The following is a 21,254-nucleotide window of genomic DNA, read 5'->3' on the forward strand; positions in this document are numbered from 1 at the left end:
TGCGGCTCTGGCGGCAGGTGTGGGGCTCTAGTCTCTGAAAGTATTGGGAGAGGGAAGGAGAAACTGGCGTCCCAGGCTCCCAGGGGAGGGGAAGCACGCGGGGTTGGGCGGCAAACCCCTCCAGCGTGAATGCGTTGCGGGGCGGGGGGCGGGGGGGGGGGGCACGATCTCCGCTTTGCCAGGTGCCCCAGCCCTAGCGCACGCCTCCGTTCCGCGTCCCAGTCCGCAGGCGCGCGCGAGGCGCACTCACCCTTCCCTTGGCGACGCGCGGGGCGCGGCGCGCGCACGGGCCCCTCCGCCTCCCCTCCGCGCCTCTCCTCTCTTCCGGCCGAAAGTTAGCAGCGGGGAAGGAACTCGGGGCTGCAACAGCGCGCGGCGGCAGAGGCTGAAGCGGGAGCCGCGGCGGAGCCGGGAAGCGGGGGCGCTGCAGACGGAACAGGTGCAGCCGGCGGGTCAGTGAGCCCCCCCTCGTGGGTGGTGTAGGGCCACCCGGACTCCGCGGGAAGAGTGGGGAGTGGGGCCATGCAGCCGGGCTCTCCCCTGGCGCAGCGGGACAGCGGCCAGGGCCGGGGGTGCAGCGGCGTCGCTTCACGCAGCCGGGGCGCCTGGGCGGCGGCGGCGGCGGCTGAAACTATGTCCGGGCGGCGCCGGGGGCTGCCGCCGCTGCCGCGAGCCGGGAGCCGCGGTGGCCCAGTGGCCCGCACCACCTCCGCCTCCGCCTCCGCCTCCAACTCTCACCGCGCCGCTGCCGCCCGGCGCCTCTGCTAAGTGGCCGCCGGCGAGCAAGTTGCTTTTTCTGTGCACCTTGTCCCTGTCCGTCACCTACCTGTGCTACAGCCTCCTGGGCGGCTCGGGCTCCCTGCAATTCACCCTGGCGCTGCAGGAGCCGCCGCGCGCCGCCGCCGAGCCCCCGCCGAGCCCGCCGCCACCCTCTCTGCTGCCGCCCCCCGTGCGCCTCGGCACCCCCTCGCAGCCGCCCGCGCCGACGCCGGACAACGCGAGCCGCGGGGAGCCCCCGGAGCCTTCCGAGCAGCCCGCTGCCCCCGGGGCCGACGGCTGGGTGTTGGCAATCGGCGGCGGGGGCGCTCGGGACACCTGGCTCCGGACCCTGCTGGCCCCTGGCGAGATGATCACTGCGCCGAGCGCGCTGCTGGAGTGTGAAGCGCAGGAGACCAGCACCACCGACGAGGAGCTCGCAGGCCTGAGAGCGGCCAACGGGAGCATCGAGAGGCACGGCGCCCTCAGCATCCCCGACTATGGGGAGAAGAAGCTGCCACGCGCTCGTCATCGGGGTCAAGAAAGGAGGCACCCGCGAGCTGCTGGAGGCGATCCGAGTCCACCCGGACGTGCGGGCCTGCGGGCCGTGGGCATAGAGCCACACTTCTTCGACAGGAACTACGAAAAGGGGCTGGAGTGGTACAGGTAGGACTCTGGGCTTGGCGCAGGGGATAGATGGGTGGGGAAGACCCAGAGGGAAAGCTGCGGCTTCCCACGCCCTTCGATATCCAGGCATCTCCCCGAGAACCCTTCGCCCCACGAGGGCTCTGCGGACCCTGGCGGGCCTGGTCGGGGGAGCGCGGAGAGGACTGGAGGCTGGCCAGGGATCACTGTATTTCAGGGTTAGGGGAGCTGGTGTCACACTGCCCTGCCTGCCTCAGGCTCCTCACCCAGGGAGGTGCTTTCTGAAGCTACCTAGCTCCACGCCTGGGAATCCCCAGCCCAGGTGCCCGCGGGGTGTTTCCCAGCCCGGGCTCTTGTGGGGCTCTGCGCTGCTGCGTTGGGGACGCTAAGGCATGAAGCAGGATAGCTAGATTGACTGAAGGGCTTTGAGATCTCCTGGAATCTCTCAAAATCGCCCTCAAACGTATTTGCGTCTCTGGAATCCGACTTTAGTATTTTCAGGTTAGAGCAAAATGAACAGGGAACAGTTAAAAAGATGATGCTGGCGAGTTTTGGCTTGCTAGAAAAGACTGAGGATGTTCCCCATCTCCAGCAACCCTGGGTTGCTTTGGCATCAGGAGCATCAAGGTCTGCACGACAGTCGGTGCCCTAAGAGTTTTTACATCCTGCACCCCTGCCCTTTCTAGCCGTCGCCTCCTTGGCAACAGATTAGAGCTTCTGTCTTGTGAGATGTTCATCTCCCTTGTCTTCCACCGTCTCCCAGCGGTGAGGGAAAGGAGAGGAGAGTAGAAAGTTAAGTGCAGGTAAAATAACGTAGTGATCCGGCTTTCTGGCCCGCCGTAACATTTAAAAAACACTGGAGCAGTTGCCCAAAAGGCAAATCTCCTTTACTCCCCCCCCCCCTTTTTATCTCTTTCTGAAAAACATCTGGATGGCTGGTCCCATCTCTGTTGCGTCTCAGTAATTAATTGGAATTGTCAGACAAACACAGGCTTTGTCAGCTAAAGTGGTATTATCATCTTCACAAGGCCAATAGGTAAAATAAGGATTGTTTCCTGACGAGTTGCCTTGCTGTTGAAGAGATGTGCTTTCTAAGTTTAAATTGCAGCCTGCGACAGTTTTAGAAATAACCTGACTTCAGAAATATATAGTAAATGTGTATTATATAATAATATATATTGCTATATGTGTGTATTATATAACATCTATTATATATGAATATATAATATGTATTGATTGATTTCTTCCGCTTTAGAAAATACGCCTTATGCTTTCAAAGCTTGAGAAAAAGTAGACTTAGGCATAAACATTCCAGCAGGTTAAATGGAAACAGCAAACGTGTCTGTTAATGTCTCGTCTGTTTCAACAGACGAGTTGCAACATTTTAGGAGGCTTCAAACAGCCCCTTCCTATCAAAACAGAAACCAGTCAATGCCTGCTTGAACTGGAAAATCAGCATTTATAACATTGCAAGTCATGGCTTCGAGTTTGCGATTATAATTAAAAAGGTGTCAGGATGATTAATGCAACAACAGCAAACCAGAGAAGGAAGGGGATGTTTGGGAAGGTTTCGGTTGTTTAATTGTTGGTTGTAGGAATGTTCTGATTTCTGCTGTGGGGCAGCTTCAGCCCTATGAGGGTCACTGTGGTCTTTTCCAGTTCTAATTTTAAAGCTGTGTATCTTGTGAGAAGTGTCAGATGCCATTTGGGGGAAAGGAAGGCTTGAAGATCAGATCTTTCCAACGTGTGTTGTGTTGCTTTGTGGCAGCTGGAAATAGAGATGGGGGTGTTTGACTCAGGTGACTTAAAATAATGTTGATGACGTGTGCGTGGTGGAGTGTGTGTCAGGAAGTCCCATCGTAGGGTCCGGAGAATTTTCTGAATGAAAGGATAGAAGATGCCAGATTTTCTCATGTTGTTTTACACTGTGGCTGGGAAAGGAAGGTATGAACCGGCCTCGCTGTCATGACATGGCTGCTGAAGATGTCATTCCAGCTCGGTGGTACTCTCAGCCATCACTTGTGGTATTTGGGCCTTGTGGTATTGGGTGTCAGTATTTGGTAGCCACCTGTAGAACTGTTCCACTGGAGAGGTGTGGACAGAACTGGATCCTCTTGTTCCTCACTTCAGAGGACCATGCGGTGTCTCTGTGTCCTCGATCTGCTACGCCAGTGACTTGCCTGTGGGAGACCCTTATGCTCAGTGGTGCCGATTGGAAGTGCGGGAGGAGAATCTGTCTAACACAGAGGTAATCATTAGCCACCCAAACCTGGCTGTTGAGAAGACTCCCAGAAACCCGTTGGACCTGCAGGAGCCAAGTGGGCTGGCACTGGCCTTGGACCGCTCTCCAGCCTTATGAGGGACAGCAGTGCTTTGAGGACATTTGTGGGAATTTTACTTGCTGCACCTCTTCAGGCTCCTCTCTCTCCCATGTAGGAAGAGGGGATGACAACCTCACTCTATTGTGGAAAAGGAAACAGTGGCATTGATTCAAACCAGTAACAGAAACTCTTCCTCTTGGTTCCCTGGTGCAACTGCGTCGTTTCAGTGGTGGCATCACTACTTAAATGGTTATACCACGTATTCTGCCTGAAATCTTACTCTACTGTTTAACTGGTTAGAGATCCACAGGTTAATTAAAGGCTTTGATTTCCCCCCATATATTTATTTTGTTTTTGTTTTTCTTTTCAGTGTGTTTCCCAATAGCCTACTAATTCTGCTAGTGTTTCTGTTCTGGTTGTGTTTTCAGCAAGAGGGAGAGCGAGAAGAAATTGGGGCTGCTCTCGGCACAGCTGGCTTGGGGTTTCCTCATATCCAACTAGGCAGCCCTAGCAGTTTTATTTCTGGTGTCACTCCAGCTGTGTCTAAATCTGGGTTTTGCTTTCTTCTGTGCTGTTGATCTAACGTGAGTCAAAGACACATCTGAGTTGAGAACATGTGCATTGGATTTTCAGGGCAGGATGGACTGATGGATTAGGATGTGTGTGTTAAAGCTATGGAGAAGCAAGCCTCAGTTGGTGGATGGACAGAGGCCAGTGATTAATAAGTGGGAGTAGATTAAACCCTCTATTCCTTCCTCTGTCCACCCCCCAAATAAAAGGGTAAAGCCAGAACACACCTTTCAGTATGAGCTGATACACTCTGGCTGGGCAGAGACCTGAACTCTCCTAAGGGATGGGACCTTGTGGCAGGCCAACTGGCTGCCACGGCAGAACTCATCAAAGTGACAGAGACGACTCGAGCTGTGGCCTCCCTCGTGGTTTACAGACTGAACAGTAACCGTGACCACTTTGCTCTGGGAGCCACTCAGCTCCAGGGTGCTGAGAAGGGACCCTCCACGGTTTCCAGTTGTCTGCAGTGGTAGCAATTAATAGGCAGGTCCCGTTGGCTGGGGGAAAATAACTCAGGAAAACAGCTTCAGTCATGCTCATGCCACACAGAGGAAAGTGGTCAGCACCATTATTCGCATGTGGTATTTGGAGAGAATGAAAGAGGACAATGGAAAGGCGCTGGCATTGATTGAATGCCTGTGATTGTGGTGGTTGGTGCTTCACAGACATGTTATCACATCGGGGTGTCATGATGAGGCTGTGAGTTAAACAGCAACATTCCTGGTTTACACTCCAGGTGGCTTCCGGAGGGTGAACCACTTGCTGAAGGTTGCTCAGCTGGTCAGTGGTTGAGTTGACCACATCTGTCCAATTTCACAGTGCTGGTTTCTTTCCCTGTACCACGCTGCCGCACAGAAAGTACTAGAATGTGTTTTCCTTCTTTCATTCAACAAACACTTAATAACGTTTACCGTGTGCCCAGTAGTGTTTTAGGTACTGGGGATAAAGTGGAGAAGAAGACAGAGGGAGGACCTGTTCTCGTGGAAATGGCATCTTTTAGTAGGGCGTTAGGGGAGACAGCAAACAAACGAGTCATTCTTTTAACCTTTTTAATGTGGCTGTGGAAAACTTAAAATGACGCTTGTGACTCCCATTGCATTTCCACTGGGCAGGGCTCCTGTAGAGCAGTGCTTTTTAAACTTGAAATGCACATGGATCACCTGGGGTGTTGTTAACATGCAGATTCTGATTCAGCAGGTCTGGGGAGGGGCCTCAGACTCTGCATTTCTAACTTCCCAGTTGATGCTGATGCTGCTGATCCCTGAACCTCACTTTGAGAAGCAGGAGTCTAGAGAGTAATTGGGGTGTGTGTGTGTGCATTCACAGATGTTATTTTAAGTCAAATGGTTAGGGGAAACCTCTCTGTGGAGGGGATGTAAATGAAGTGCAAGAGTAAGATCCTTCCATGTGGAGATCTAGGTGGAGAGGTTTCCAATAGAGGGAACAGCAGGTACAAAGGCCCTGAGGTGGAAACAGCCCTTATGGCCTTACAGAGTGTTCTTTCATTACTTCAAAAGCAAGGTGTTTGTAGCTGGACAAAATTGGGTTTTGCAACTTACTAGTTAGATGGTCTTGGTTGGATAACTGATTTAACATCACTCATTTTCAGTTTGTTTATCTGAGAATAATTCCTTCCTTGCAGGATTGTTGAGAGGAATAAATGAAATAATAAAAGTGAATGTATTTTCTAAGCAAAAAGTGAGTATCCTAGACCAAAAATCCAAATGGACTCAACTGCTGGGTTTTTCCATTTCTCAAATCCTTTTGGTCTCATATGCCTTACCTTCTGTCACAGCTGTCTTAATACTGAGAGAAGAGTCTGTTATTGGGGGTGTTTTTAGGAAAAGTCTACTAATGATTGGCTTTGCAGTCTACATCTGCTTAACCTCTTAAACCAAGGGTCACCAACTCACATGCCTTCTGGGCCCACAGCGATTGTATAAATGAGTGAAATAGACCAGGTGGGGAGAAACTGGGACGCACATGCTCTGTCTAAAGGGGCAGCTACGCTTTTCCACGTGCAAATGTGGCATCAGGGTTATCAGATCTTCCACTTGGTAAGAGAAACTGGAAATCCAGTTTTTGATGTGAAATTATCTGGTGTTTAATGTTGGCAACAGACGGAAATTTCTTCCGAGCGCAGTGTGGGCCAGCACTGCAGACAAACAAAACCCACCTGTGGGCTGGGTACAGCCAGCCGGCTACCAGTCTGTGGCTCTGGCTTAAACTCATTTCGGAAAGTAACTGGCACACCCGTACCCTTTGTAGTTGTCAGAATTGTGGCTTCTGTGTGCTGTTTTAGGTTAGAGTTTTCCTCCTTTGCAGATTTTGCAAGAGCGTGGGGCAAATACCTCCCAGATACATTGCAACAACAGCAAAAGGAGCTGGGTAGAAAGAGGAACATTGAGGCAGAAAAGGACAATTCCCCCCAAAATTTCCCATTTGTTCCCAATGAACATTTTCCAGAAGTTGAGAAAATTTTCAGCTTTTCACTCATTAATGAGGCAGTCCCCTATTTGATCCATATTGATAAACTATACTTATATAATAGGTTCTGGTCAGGTAGATTGAGTAAGACCTGAGAGTTAGAAAAATTGGGTTCTGGCTTTGCCTTGCCCCATCCTAGTTCTGTTGGGCGTCGGGTTACTTATATTAAATTGTTTCTTTCTCTCCTTTTCTTTTCTTTTCTTTTTTTCTAAATCCCTGTTTCTTTTCTGATGAGGTTGTATTGTCTCCGTAGGGCCCATTCGCCCACTAGAATGCTTTGGTTCTGGAGCAGACATCTGCGTTAGACCCTTCAGAGGAAGCACGAGAGCACTGTAGGAGCAACGTTATTTGGAGCCTGTTTTTGTATCTCTGAGTCAGAATCCACTGCATCCTCCTTGTGTGACCTTAGACCAGTTACTTAATATCACCAAGCCTCCAGTTTTTTGTCTGCAGAATGGGCTCAATGTTACTTACTTGCAAGTGATTATGTGAGGGTGAAATGAAGCGGCCCTTAAAAAGTGCCCCCACGCAGAGTGTGTGACATGATGAATTTCTTCTTCTCCTTCTCTCCTCTCTCTCCTAATTTTCCTTTTCCTTTGCTTTTCTCCTTCATTTTCCTTCAATTCCTTCCTTTTATCCTGCCTATCAGTATGGAGGGCCCTACAGAGAAAGCTGTAATGCATTTTTCATTAACAAATCGTCTTTCATTTCAAGATTATGTCTGAATGAGGGATTTCAAACCCTGAAGTGGCTCTTAAGTAGCTCTCCAGAGAATAATCCAAACCAATTCCAGAATTTGGTGTACCGTGACATGAGCCGAAGGAGGAGAAGAGTGATTTCCTGGGGTACCTGCAGCCAGCCTTCTCCACTAAGGGGACGGGGTATGGAAGGGAGCAGGCTCTCGGGGCTTTCCTGCTCACATGTTCTTGAGCCCACAGTAGGAATGGAGGCCGCCTGCAGTGGAGAGGGACTGAGGCATTTAGAATGCCGAGGGCATGCTTTGCCTTCCATTTTTCTGCAGAGCTGAAGGCACTGGAGAAGGCAGGACTGTTCGAGAAGACCCCGCCAAACTCCCTACGTTGCGATTTGGCCACTTTCCCTGGAGTTCTCTGGCCATCAGAACATGATTTAATTATTTTAACTTTTGTAAATCATACCAGGCATTTTTAGTTTTAAATTGAGTGAGGAGAGGGGCCTTGAGACTTTAGGTGAATGAGAGATTGCTAGGGTTGTGCGTTAGAGAGTTTTAAAGGTTTTGGGTTTGCATAATGGATGCTATTTCTGAAACTGATTGAACCACCGATCTTTCAAGTCATCTCTTGATTCCATTGGTTTCTGCGGCTCGACAAGCTCCTCTATAACTGTTTTGGGAATTTCAGTCTGAAATTATAATTCACTAAGGGAGCTTTTCAGCCCATCTTGCCATTAATTAAAAGCAAGCGGTTGATGATTTTTTTCTTAACACTCACTAGTTAGGGTTGCCTGCCTTTACTTTTTTTTTTTTTTCAGTCTTTATTTAAGAATGTGTAAAGCATATTTACAGGGAAACAAAGCAACACATCAATTAGGCAATACTTTTTTGGTTGTGAATGATAGAAATTGAGCTTAAATTATTATAAACGAAAAAAGATGCTTTATTGGCTTATGTAATTAGGAAGTCTGTGGGGTAAGTGGCTTCAGGAAAAGCTGAATCCAGGGGCTTGAATGATTTGACAAGGTCTCTGTCTCTTTCCATTCTTTGCCAGGTTTGTCTCTACCTTGCCTCATTCTCAGATAGGTTATCTCACTACATTTTAGGCAAGATGGTAAGCAGGAACCCATACAAACATTATATGTTTATTTAATTCTTTTGGAAGTAATATATATTTTTTAAATTGAGAGATTTATACTTTCCCCCAAATTACAGAATTGTTAAATCTCATTATGGAAGTCTCTAGTGTATTGTTTTTTTCTGCATTGTGTTGAATTGTAAATGCTATTGAAAATTCCAGAAATATAAAATTTTCTAAATTTTATAGTCTCTTTTCTTGGTCTCTTGAAAATTTTCAGCTAGCTCTATTCACGTAAAAATACCCTCAACCAAAAGCAGTAGTAAACCATAGAGAAGGAAATAACTTCTCCATTAAAAAAGGCTCATATGAAATGACCACACATTCAAGCAAAGCTGAGTTCCCGAAGGCCAAGAAGATTCCGTGATGGATTGCCTCTAAAGGAGAAGCGTAGACCCATATTTTCATGAGTACAGTTTTGCTGATCTAAAGATGTATGGGCACACTGAACAAAGTACTTTACTTATAAATGTAAGTTCACATTTGTGATGTCTGATCACTGAGATAATTAATAATGAGGCTACATGAAACTTAGGGTAGATAAGTGATTTGGAAAAAATTTTTCTTAAGAGCTTCTGCAAGAAATTCCTGGAGATGCCTGTGGTCCAGGTTGGGTCATGTGCTCATTCCTAAAGCTGTCGTTGTGTAGTACCCTGATCGGGCCTGGCTGATGTAGCCACCCCTTTGGCCTGGAGTGGTGGGGGGAGTAAGCAACCAGGGCTAATCCCATTGAGACCATAGGGAATAGTTTCCCCATGAAGATGAGGTGTTCGAGGGTTCTGTTGCTAGAAGAAGTGGGGACCAGTCTAGCCACATGTTTATTAAACCTATAAAGATCTACTTGGGACAGGTGTATGATCTCTCTGAGTATTTTAACCCAGAAAGAGGGACAAAGGGTTAATTTTGGGAGGTTCCATGCACTTGTTATTTTAGTTATTCATTCATTTATTTATTCATTAAACATGTATTGACTTTCAACTTTGTGCTGGGGCAGACATGAATCAGTCATGGCCAGTGATCTGAAAGAGCCTGCAGAGTGGAGAAACGGACAAGTGAATGGTTAGCTCACAAAGTAATAAAAGTCCTGACACAGTGGGGTTTATTCCAGGAATGGAAGGATGGTTCAATCTTAGGAAATCTGATAATTTGACTTATAATTTGACTTATTCTTAATATGGGTAAATGAGAAAAATTCTGTGAATTATTTGATGGATGCTAAAAGGCATGTGATTAAATTAGCATCTATTTCTAATTTTTAGAACAACTCCTAATAAAGTGGGATCTTACCCAAAGCCAGCATCATCTTTTTTTTTTTATTAATGTTATGATAGATTACAACCTTGTGAGATTTCAGTTGTACGTTATTGTTAGTCATGTTGTGGGTACACCTCTTCCCCCTTTGTGCCCTCCCCCCACCCCCCCTTTTCCCTGGTAACCACCGATCACATCTCCTTGTCAATATGTTAACTTCCACCTATGAGTGGAGTCATATAGAGTTCATCTAAGCCAGCATCATCTTTAATGGTGTAATACTAGAAACATTCCCATTAAATCCAGAGCAAGACTAGAATGCCCATTATCATCACTATTATTTACCATTGCTCAGTAATTAATAGATGATGCAGTTAGATACAAAAAAGAATAAGAAAGGGGGAGGTAGAATTATCACCATTTGCCAGTAATTTCATTTCTTTTGGAAAATCTAAGATAACCAATCCCCCCATGAATCTATTAGAAACAATAATAGGGTTCATTAAGGGCACTGATGAGGAAATTACTATGCAAAATCTGTAGTTTTCCTACATGCCTACCCCAACCGTTTTGAAAATATAATGAGAGAAAATATTCTATTTATAGAACCAGCCAACCAAACAGAATAACTTGAAATATATTTAGCAAAAGTTGCAAGGGACTTGTAAGAACCAAATTTTAGTACTTTATGGAGGGCCATCAAAGAAAGAGGAGTAAATGGAAAGTGACCTCTTTCTCTTGGCTGGCATGTCTTTTTTCCATCCCTCCCCCCCCCCCCCATCTTGTCCCTGGCTCTTCCCTCCTCCCTCCCCCCTCCCTCCTCCTTTGATTAGAGTTCTTTGCTGCTAAGTTGAGGGTGTGTTTGAGAGTGGTCTGAAAGTATTGGTTATATGAACGTGGCGAAAATGTTATACTTCATGTATAAAATTCCCTTACTTTCCACATTACGGAGAAGATGGTAAGACAGCTGTTACTGTTTAGATTCATAAACAGTGGGGTGGGTGCTGATTGTTTTCTATCCCAATTCAGGGGTGGTAGGACTGTGCCAAGGTGTGGATTAATAGTTGAATTGGTGTAAATCAGTAAATTTACATGCACTCCTGTTGTTGCAAAGCAAAAGTCCAGTCAGGGACAAGTGATGGTTATTCTCAATGGGACAGGGAGATGACGGTGTAGATGGGAAAGAATAATGGTGGCGGTGGTAGTGACAGCAGTGGTGATAGACACATATTGTATTCCTGTGCGTGTGCCAGGCTCTGCTCCAAGCAGTGGAGTCATTCAGTCTTCAGAGGACCTGGCGAGATAGGCGCTGTGATTTTACAGGCGAGGGAGCTGAGGCACAGAGAGGTCAAGTAACTCACTCGAAATGTGGAGTTGGCATTCAGACCCAGGTGTTTGGCCACAAACATGCAGCATTTCCTTTTATTTGTTTCAAATCTCTTTCCCACTGGAGGTGGTGTCTTCCAGCATCACGGGAGTGAATAATCACTGCTGGCGTTCCCTTCTAGGAGCTTGTGATTTTCTGCATGCAGATGGACTGCTTGCCTACCAGATGGGCTAATTGAGGCGGTCTCGGCCCAGCAGCAAACTGTGGCAGTGGCTTCCATTCTGGGACCAGGCTCATTCCCACTGTTCCCTTCTCCTGAAATACTCGGCCCCAGATCCTTAAACTACCCTTGGCTCCTTATCTGTCCTTCAGGTGTCGGCTCAAATTTCAGCTCCTGGAAAATACCTCTCCCAGTTACCTAATTTAAAGACCCTTTTCCACGTCTGAGCTTGTGACGCTGTTTTATTTTCTTCAGAGCATTTACTGCTTTCCAAAATCATGCTACTTAGTTACTTCTTCCTCACCAGAAGGCAGATTACATGAGAGTGGGGGTCTTGTCCATCTCGTTCCTTGCCGGTGCCCAGAACAGTGCTTAGCACCCAGCAGGCACTCCGTCATGGTAGTTTATTAATCACTAATTCTGAATCAATGAATTAATGAATGGAAGGAGGGCCTGCTGTGTGCTAACTTTTCTTGCAAAACTCCAGGCTTCTGAAAAGAAATGACACTCAACGTTTCTTGGGAACTCTGGCTAAGAATTGTTGTCAGCTCTTTCACGTCCTATTTTTGCAAGACTATTTTGGGTACAAGAAAGAGAAACCCACTCAAACAAACCATGTGGGCTCAGCAGTCTCCCACAAGCTGCCTACCACACAGGACATCACCTCCTTTATTCCTCACTGCAGCCTCGTGAAGTCGAGACTTTCTCATCCCAGTGTTACACAGAAAGTGAATGTGACCTGGAAGGGCGGGCAGGAGTCCCAGGGTCACACAGCAGGCTGGCACAAGCCAGGTGTCTTCACTGTAACGTGGCTTTTGGTTCCTGGCCTTTGTTGCTGATGCTGCCGAAGTTTTAGAAGAGTTCAATTACTCCCGATAGACCGTTATGCTCTAAGAGTGGATTATGTTTCTCTAAATGCGTTATCGAAATTACATAGTTGGCATTTAACAATCAAAACATTACGCTGAAGTCCGTGTTTGATATGTCACTCACTGTAGGTACAGGGGCACCCTTCCCGGTGCCTCCTGGCTGAGCCTTCTGCAGGGGGCTGGAGGGTTGGGAGTCGCTGGAGCTGAGGAAGTATTTGAGCCTAACTGCCTGAGCGCCTCTGTCACAGGGCAGTTGGACTGTTTGGAGCCATGTTGTGTTTTGAAAGAAAAAGCTGAACCTGAAGTCAGAATTAAGGCTTTGAGTCTGAGTTCTGTGTCTACCTTGCCTTGTGCACATAGGTAAGTGTTCAGCCTTTGAGCTTCTGTTTTCTTATCTCTCAAACGGGAGTACCAGTCTCTAATAATTCCGTGGTGCTTTTGCAAGGATAGAATGATGATGCTGTGCTGGGATCTGCTTTGTCTACGTCTGTTAGTTGTTATTAATCCATGCACGTTTTCGTGAATTCCCCCAGGTAACTGGTTTTCTGGAATATTGCCCTCCAGGGAGTACCTGAAATACAGGACGAGCATTCTTATCATAAAGTTAGATTAAGAAGTTTAATTTACAGAAACTATTATACACCATGGATATCAAACATCGTGAGGGCAGACTGCATAAAGATCCTGGAATTCTGGAGAACCTCTGTCTGCATAACTCTTTCACCCAGCTCAGGACCACTGATGCGTCATTCTTTTGTACTGAAAACGTAAAGAGCGGTGGGGTTTCTCATGTATGCCTCCAAAAAGAAATTCTTATTTTAAACAGTGCAAGATGTATTTTAGATCCTGTCTATCTTTCCATTGTCTGTGGCCGTGGGTCCTCTGATTCTCTCAGAAGGAGGACGGATGCAGGAACCGTGCATTGCACAATTTTCAGGACAGATTTCATTTCCAATGCTCACGTTCGCCGTAGGCTCACTTAGATTTCTTATTGGTACCTTTACTTTTGAGTTGGAGGGTACCATCTATGTAAGAACACGTACATACCACAGTTAGAGCAATCCTACCTTCCCTTCAGTTTGCAGAAATCTCAGCTGTCTAGCAAAAAGGCATATGCAAATTGTTTTATTTTCAATGGCTAAAGATTGGAAACCGCCTCAGTATATATCAGTATGAGACTGGTTAAATAAATTATGGCATGTCCACAGAAGGGCTGCAATGCACTGTTCCAAAGAATGGGACAGCACTGTGCTGATAGACATGAAGCGATCTCCGGGGTCCATTGTGGATGACAAAACCAGGGTGCAGAGCAGAGAGTGGTGTAAATCCTTTACACCGTGAACTTCTCTTTTTAAAAAATCATATGAGTGTATTTCTTCAACTGAAAATAGGTAATGGAGGGGCCGGCTCCGTGGCCGACTGGTTAAATTCCTGTGCTCCGCTTCAGCAGCCCGGGTTTTCGCCAGTGTGGATCCCGGGCGCAGACACGGCACCGTTGATCAAGCCGTGCTGAGACGGTGTCGCACGTAGCAGGACTAGAGGGACCTACAGCTAGAATATACAACTATGTACTGGGGGTCTTTGGGGAGAGGAAGAAGAGAAAAAACAAGATTGGCAACAGATGTTAGCTCAGGTGCCAAGCTTTAGAATAAAAAGTAAAAAAATAAAACTAGGTAATGGAAAAGAGTGAAGATTTGTAAGCGTCTAAGATATTTTAGCAAAAACGTCCACCAGGAAAACTCGGTTGTCTAATGTTGATAGTGTATTGGTTTTGCTTGAGAATTGCGTGCTGAGCTCTCCCAGGGTGGAGGGAACCCTTGGGGATCAAATAGGCACTTGGAAAGAGTTCACCTCTGAGAATGTCCACTTCCGCCCAGTCTACACCTAGGGAGGACCTGCGTCATTCAGTCATACTTAACCCATTTAGAGGCAGCCTCTTTAAAGCTGAGTTATGCCAGTCGGTACATCTCATGACTAGAATTATGATCGGCTTCTAGGGTTGCTGATCATTCAAGTGTTTTATGGAAGACTAAAACTGGGGAAAAACACATGCACACTCTCACACACCCGTGCACGCACTTTAAAATGATAAAGTCAGTATTTATGACTTCAACATTATGGACCTCGTGGAAGAGCTGGGGTGGGCTTGAAGAGAGGGGGTTTGGCTCAGCGTGGAGACCCTGGAAATGTGTATTAGACACTTCACAGCACTTGTCACCTGTATTTAATCCTACTCTTCTATTCTGATTGGATTTTCGGTAGGTTTATGTTCAGGTTTTAGCGTCATTCTGACCCAGGCTCAAATCTCAGATCTGCTAAATCCTAACTCTGTGACCTTGGGCTAATTGCTTGGCTTCTCTGAACTTTATTTTGTGATCTTGCAAAGTAGACAGTGTAATACCTTTACTATAAGGCTGTTGATTGGGTTAAGGGAGATGAATTATACAAAGTGCCTAGCCTCATGGCAGCCCCTGGTAGATACTGATTAATTGATAAGTGTGTCTCGTTATGATGATGTTCTGGGAAGAGAGGCCTTCTGTTAGGAAGGTGTTAGTGGGAATTAAAGAAGATCTCTGCAAGGCTGAGAGGGCCAGAGCAACAACACTTTCAGGAACAAGGAATCAGAGACCCAGTGGGGGAAGCAGCTGTACAAACCAAGATTCCAGAAGAATTTCTCACATCTGTTTCTCAGTAATGATAATTAAATTTAAAATCCTTGAAATGTCCTATGGAGTTTGGGAGGGCATCAAGGAAGAATCTGGAGAGATGGGGCCCCACTGAGGAGCCAGGCTGGGAGCAGCAAATCAAGGAATTCAGTGGGGACAATAGGAGTTCCTTTCTGGGATCTCCCTGAAAAAGTATCGGGACACAGTACTTGGAAAATGACCCCATACATCTAATGGTGTGAAAATCCTGTGGTTTCTTTTATTGGGCACAACTTCTGTACGTATGCATATCAGCCCTCCCAAATCCCAGGCTTCCTATACGCTTCATAGCACACCTGCCTCATTCTGATCCAGGAGATGCAGAAGGCATGGAACACATTCAGCTTCCCTCATGGTGCCAGGAGTCCCATCCCATCCTCATTTGATGAGGTGTAGTTCGGTTTAACAACACCACCCGGGCAGACAGGGAAGCGATAGAGAGGAAGTTCCTTTCTGGGATTTCAAACCCAAAGACAGATTTCCAAGTACAAATTAGGGATATCTCGTATTGTAAGAGACTTGAGGCTTCAGATTCTCACTCATCTCCTTTCCCTTCCTGTTGTCATGGGGGCTTCTTTTCCCTGAGTGATTACATCTTGCACTTTTTGTATTGCTTCAGGACCATCGAGTCTCACGTGGGACATTTTTCACCGCTCGTGGTGTAATACACAGAGGTAATTTCTTTCAAATCATCTTTGCTTGAAGTGGTTTTCAATGACTTCAGAAGAGTCAGAGAATGAATGGAGGACCGACTTTCGAGCCTCGGGTCCAGGCATGGAGCATCTCCCCTCAGCCTTGCCAGAGTGTTAAATGTGGGCTGTTCAGTTGCACTGATGGCACAGAAATAGACAGCTATCCATTTTATTCTCTTGTTTGACCATGAAAGAAAACATTATGTAATGCTATGATCTGTTTAAGTCTCTTCCAGATCACTTTTGAATGTTTTATTTTATTTCTGAAATGGAATGTTGGGATGTTTTCATCAGAAGGGAATAGCTATTATTTCTCCAAGGTGGAGGTTAGTTGTTGCACTGGGGAAACGGTTAGACAAAGCAATCTCGAGGACAGGGTGGTGGAGTCTAAAATTATGCCCTGTGTGTTGCACAGGCAGCCTCTAATAGTTATCTATTTTCAGTGTTTTTCAAGGCTCTTGCATACGTGGTGTTTTCTTTCCTCTTGTTACTTTGAGCTCAAACAGTGAGAAATTTGACACTAGAACACTTTCTTGGGTTCTTTGCTTCTTGTTTCATTTTATTCCTATTCTTTCCTTTCCCTCTCTTCCTCTTTCCTTCTTCCAGTCCCCCCTTCATCCCTCCCTCCCTCCCTTTCCCCTCCTCCATTCCTCTCAGGATGGGGCCTCCAAAACCAGCTTCAGGTTCAGTAATTCACTAGAAGGACTCACAGAACTCAGAAAGGCTGTTATAGTTATGGTTTATTACAGTGAAAGGATGCACACTAAAATCAGCAAAGGAAGAGGACACGCTGGCCAGAGGCCAGGAGAAACCAGACCCGAGCTTCCAGTTGTGCCATCCCAGTGGAGTGGCACAGACAGTGCTAATTCTCCCAGCAGTGGTGTGTGACAAACGTGCTGAGTGTTGCCAATCAGGGAAGCTCTCTGAGGCTTGGAGTCCAGGAATTGTGTTGAAGGTCACTTGTGTAGGCCTGGAGTGCCCACATGACTGACCTTAGCCACTCGGACTCCAGGTCCTCCACCCTCCAGAGGTCAAGCTGATATGGGCTGGCCCAGGGTCCCAGGAAAACAGAAACAGCTTCTCATTGTCAAACACATTGTTTGCATAAACTATTTGGTGCGGTCCAGTGTCCCAGTATACAGAGACACTCTTATCAGGCAGCATATTCCAAGGGCTCAGAGGTTATGTTCCAGCACATGGTCAAGGGCCAGTCCTTTCTTTGGAATGTGCAGGGTTTGGGCACCCCACGCCTGCTGAGCAGACCCTTTAACGTGTGCTGCCATCCCAACACGACTCGAGGTCAGGCAAGTCCAAGCTGCTGGGAACGTAAAGATGCTTCCTTGTATTATATGCAAATCTGAGAACTTCCTTGGGACTAATAGAAGATTTACTCTTCTCTCTTGGCCGTCCCACAGTGAGTAAACAATGTTTTTAGGACCTACTTTGGAGGGAGAAACCTTTTCATAATGTTTCAAAGGAGCAGGGAGTGTAATCATTTTGCTGCACTTCCAATTGGCCTCTCCTGATCCAAGATTGGGATAGAGAAACGTCACAGAATCCTTAAGCGATGTGACTAGAGATGGCCTGCCTTCTCTCGGAATCCAGGGAACATTTCAGTCACAGCAACTGGATCAGGCTTTCCGTTTTTCAAACTTATGTCTTTCAAACAAATATTGTAGTTTCCCCCCTCCTTTGGTCTTCCTCTCACTCCTCTCCCTGCCCTCCCAAACCCTGGGGACCAGGTGAGCATCAGGAAAAATTGCCAAGTGGGCCGCGCTTTTTGGAGGCGCTTTACTTCGGCTACCTTTTTACATTGTATGAGTCCTTTCGACACATGTCTGCTCAAATCAATTGATATTCTCATCCCGACCGACTCATTTGATGAGCCACATTGATATGCCATCTCTTAGGCTGACCCTTGTAACTCTGCCACCAAACCATAGGAAATGCATGATTATTTTCATGCTAACAAGCCCCGGAGAGCAACAGGTGTTTCCTTTTCTAGCTTTTCACAGTGACACCCATTGACCTTCAGCTGACATTCTGGGTGTCACAAAGGATGGTCAGAACCTGGGTGATCCCATGGATCTCTTGACACCCTGAAGAAGCCTCAAGAAATGGCTTTGCCAGTAGTCTTGTGCAGTCTCAACCGATCTAACAATAACAACAACAAAACCTCAAAGGCACCCCCCTGCTTGAGTGGGATCAGTTAGATTTCTGGAGGGAGGCAGTGTAGCTGGGTTATCAGAAGCCGTGTGTTTTAATTGTTGGTCTTGCTCCTGCTCCTTTCTAGCTGTGAGACCTTGGGCCTGTCATCTACCCTCTCAGGCTTTCCGTTTTCTCATCAGTGACACGAGGGTAGCAATAGTACCTACTTCCTGGCATAGTGATGCTGATTAGGAGGATAGAGCATGTAAGGCTTTTAGCAAGGTGGTTAGCACACGGGAAACAGCCATACAATGGCAGCGTTATTGTTGGCAACATTCGTAGTAATAATAAAAGTAATACATTCTGATGCAGCCGTGGATCACCACACCTACCTTGTAAATTTATGGGTGAAAGGTGCCTTCCCAATAGATGGTCTCTGAGATCCATCCCATGTAGGGAATTTCTAGAACCTTCTACCTCAGCTTCCTCTTCCTCTAGGATATGGGGAAATGGAGATAGTGGATGACGTTTTTTAGAGTTTATCAAGATGGAAGCACTGCATCTTATTATTAAAAAAAAAATGGTGATGTGAGATACACTTTTTTTATCTTTGGTGGTTCTTATTATTTTTGAGGAAGATTGGCCCTGAGCTAACATCCGTGTCCGCCTTCCTCTACTTTATACGTGGGATGCCTGCCACCGCAGGGCCTGGCAAACGGTGTGTAGGTCTGTGCCTGGCATCCGAGCTGGTGAGCCCCAGGCTGCCGAAGCAGAATGTGCAAACTTAACCTCTGTGCCACTGGGCTGGCCCCTCTTTGGTTATTATTTAACTGAGTAATCTTGACTCTCTCCATCCTGAACCTGGGTTCTGATAACTGGACTTGTTGGATAGTCTCCTCATCAAGCATCTCGGTGCAGGGTGACAGGGGAGTCACCCGTGTAGTGAACAGGTGAGGGCAGCAGTCTGCGCGTGAGTTAGGCTGGGCTCTTTGAGCTCAGAAGCACTGGGCAGTGGTGTGTAATGGGTTCTTGCAGGTTGCCTAAGTTCTAATCCTAGCTTGGCTGCTTACTGGCTGTGTGACCTTGGACAAATTACTTAACCTTTCTGTGCCTCAGTTTCCTCTTTTTTGAAATCTAGATACTCATAGTACCTATCTCATAGGGTTACTCTGAAGATTGAATGGGTTAAACAAATGTACTGTGCTTAGAATGATAGCTGGCATGTATAATAGATGCTACATGGATGATAGATGGTATTATTAAGTGTGTGAAGATTAAGTTCACTCCTACAAAAAAATGTGCTCTCTCTCAAAATTTTTTAAACCGTGGCTCTCTTGGTATGTCTTTATAGATGTTTCTTTACTAAAAGAAAAGACATAGGGCCATGTAATCATAAATGGCAGCCGACATATGGTGCTGGTGCAGGACTGCGATGGGACTGTGGCTGCTGGGAGATTTGGGGCCTCACCCAAAGCTACAGCCCTGATTCCTTTCTAGCCCATTGCTGCCCTTTGCACTGTGGGCTCAGTGTTGTCAGAGCTTATGTCTTGCAAGAAAAACCAGAGATATGAATTTTTCTATGAAATCTCCCAGGTCTTTTTTTTTTTTTTTTTTTTTTGGTGCGGAAGATCAGCCCTGAGCTACCAGCTGTGCCAGTCCTCCTCTATTTTGTATGTGATTCGCTGCCTCAGCATGGCTGATGATTGGTGTAGGTCCGTGCCCAGGATCCAAACCTGTGAACCTGGGCCACTGAAGTGGAGTGTGTGGAACTTTAATCACTGTGCCCCGGAACTGGTCCCCTCCCCGTTTTTTAGATTGTTACAAATGTATAAAATCAGAGGATAGGCCAAAGAAACCCATCTGTGCAGGATTCCCAGCCAGCTCTCAGAGGCCTTCCTCCTCGTTTGTTCGAATGAGGACCCAGGCCCTCAGAGGGGCACAGCATGACTGTGAGCGTGTTGGCTTGGGGGAGAGCGAGGACTGGAAACCAGGCCCCTAACTCCCAACCCCAGGGCTGCTTGCCATATAACCATTTACTCAATACATGCGGATTGTGTGCTTCTGTTCCCGGCACTGTATGAGGTACCAGGGTACAGCGGGGCCCAGGAAAGACACAACTCTGCCCTCTGAAGGAATTTACAGTATGGTGGAGCACTCAGCCAGAAGCAAGCGAACCATCCCAGGCCTTTCTGGTTTCCCTAGGAGGCCGCAGCGAGTGTCACGAGCAGACCTGCGTGATCAGGACAGGTGAGGTAGTGAGTTGAGGTGGCCTTTCCCGTGTGACACAGATGTATACCAACAGAAGTCTTTGAGAGAGAGAGAGAGAGAGTGCTAGAAGCTGAAGGGGTCACCTGATGGTGGGGATTTCAGGCTTTGTTATGGGCGGGTGAGGGGGCCAATGGCTACTTTGGCCCAGTGGAATTTTCTTGTGTGTCTTACATCATTGCCCCTGGGACACCCACGCCAGGCTATGGAGGGCTGACCCTACCAAGAGCCTGTCTACAATGCAGTGTGCTTTGCAGATTCTGAACGAGCCGTTGGTTTAGAAAACCCTCAGCAGAGTATTGCAATGAGTGCACTCCCGATGTCCGTGCACTGAAGAACTTGGCCACCAGCCCCTTGAGCTCTTGCAGAAGAAGTCTCATTCCAAGCCTAGATAAGAAGCCAGCATGCTCCACCTGCCCCAACATTTAGGCCATCAGCATTATAGGACATAGTAGTCTATAGTGTTTAGATTAAGTCAGGACTCTGTCTGTTGCAAGTGACATCCCCTTTACCCAGAAAGGAATTTATTTCCTCAACTAAGTGAAAAACCAACATTGTCCAGAGGTTTCAGGCCAAGCTGCACCCAGAGCCTCAAAACCATCAGTGTTCCGTCTCTCTCCAGTTCTTTGCTGTGCTCTCTGTTGGCTTCATTCTCAGGCAGGTGTCCCTTACGTGTGGCTGCCAATAGTTCCAGGCTTACTTCAAAATGGCCTGCTCACAGCAGAGGAAAGGGAACGCTTCTTTCTCAGTAGATTCAGTGGACGTTCCAAGACTGATTCTCATTGGCCCCAGTTGGGCTGCATCCCATAGACCTGGGTCTCCTGCCGCCCCTGGAGCTAGCGTGAAGGCGGCCTGCCCCAAACAACACAGACTAAGAAGAGGGAGGGATGTTCCCAAAGGAAAACTGGGGTATTAATTACTACAAGATGGAAGAATAAAAGTTAGGCAGAGAGGCTCTGATGGGTCAAAGTCTCTGCCTAAGATCTTGGACCAGTTTAATTTCCTTAGTCACTAAGTTCAACTTCGCAGTGCTTCTCACAAAGGCCCCTCCGTCTCTCCTAGTCTAGGCTTTCATCCCTTCGTGCCTCAGAGTTGTCTCCAAATAGGCCTCCTCATGGTGTCTGAGCAGAAGTCAAAAGATATTTTCCAAGGCTGTCATGGTCACAGTT

The 21,254-nt window shown here is 47.0% G+C and overlaps 1 pseudogene; it reads left to right on the forward strand.

Moving 5' to 3' along the window:
- The first annotated feature begins 463 nt into the window (after positions 1-463).
- LOC138917403 (heparan sulfate glucosamine 3-O-sulfotransferase 4-like) overlaps positions 464-21,254 on the forward strand; it is a 144,014-nt pseudogene continuing 123,223 nt past the window's right edge.

The sequence above is a fragment of the Equus caballus genome, chromosome 14 (genome assembly GCF_041296265.1).
Source record: "Equus caballus isolate H_3958 breed thoroughbred chromosome 14, TB-T2T, whole genome shotgun sequence".
NCBI classification, from domain to species: domain Eukaryota; kingdom Metazoa; phylum Chordata; class Mammalia; order Perissodactyla; family Equidae; genus Equus; species Equus caballus.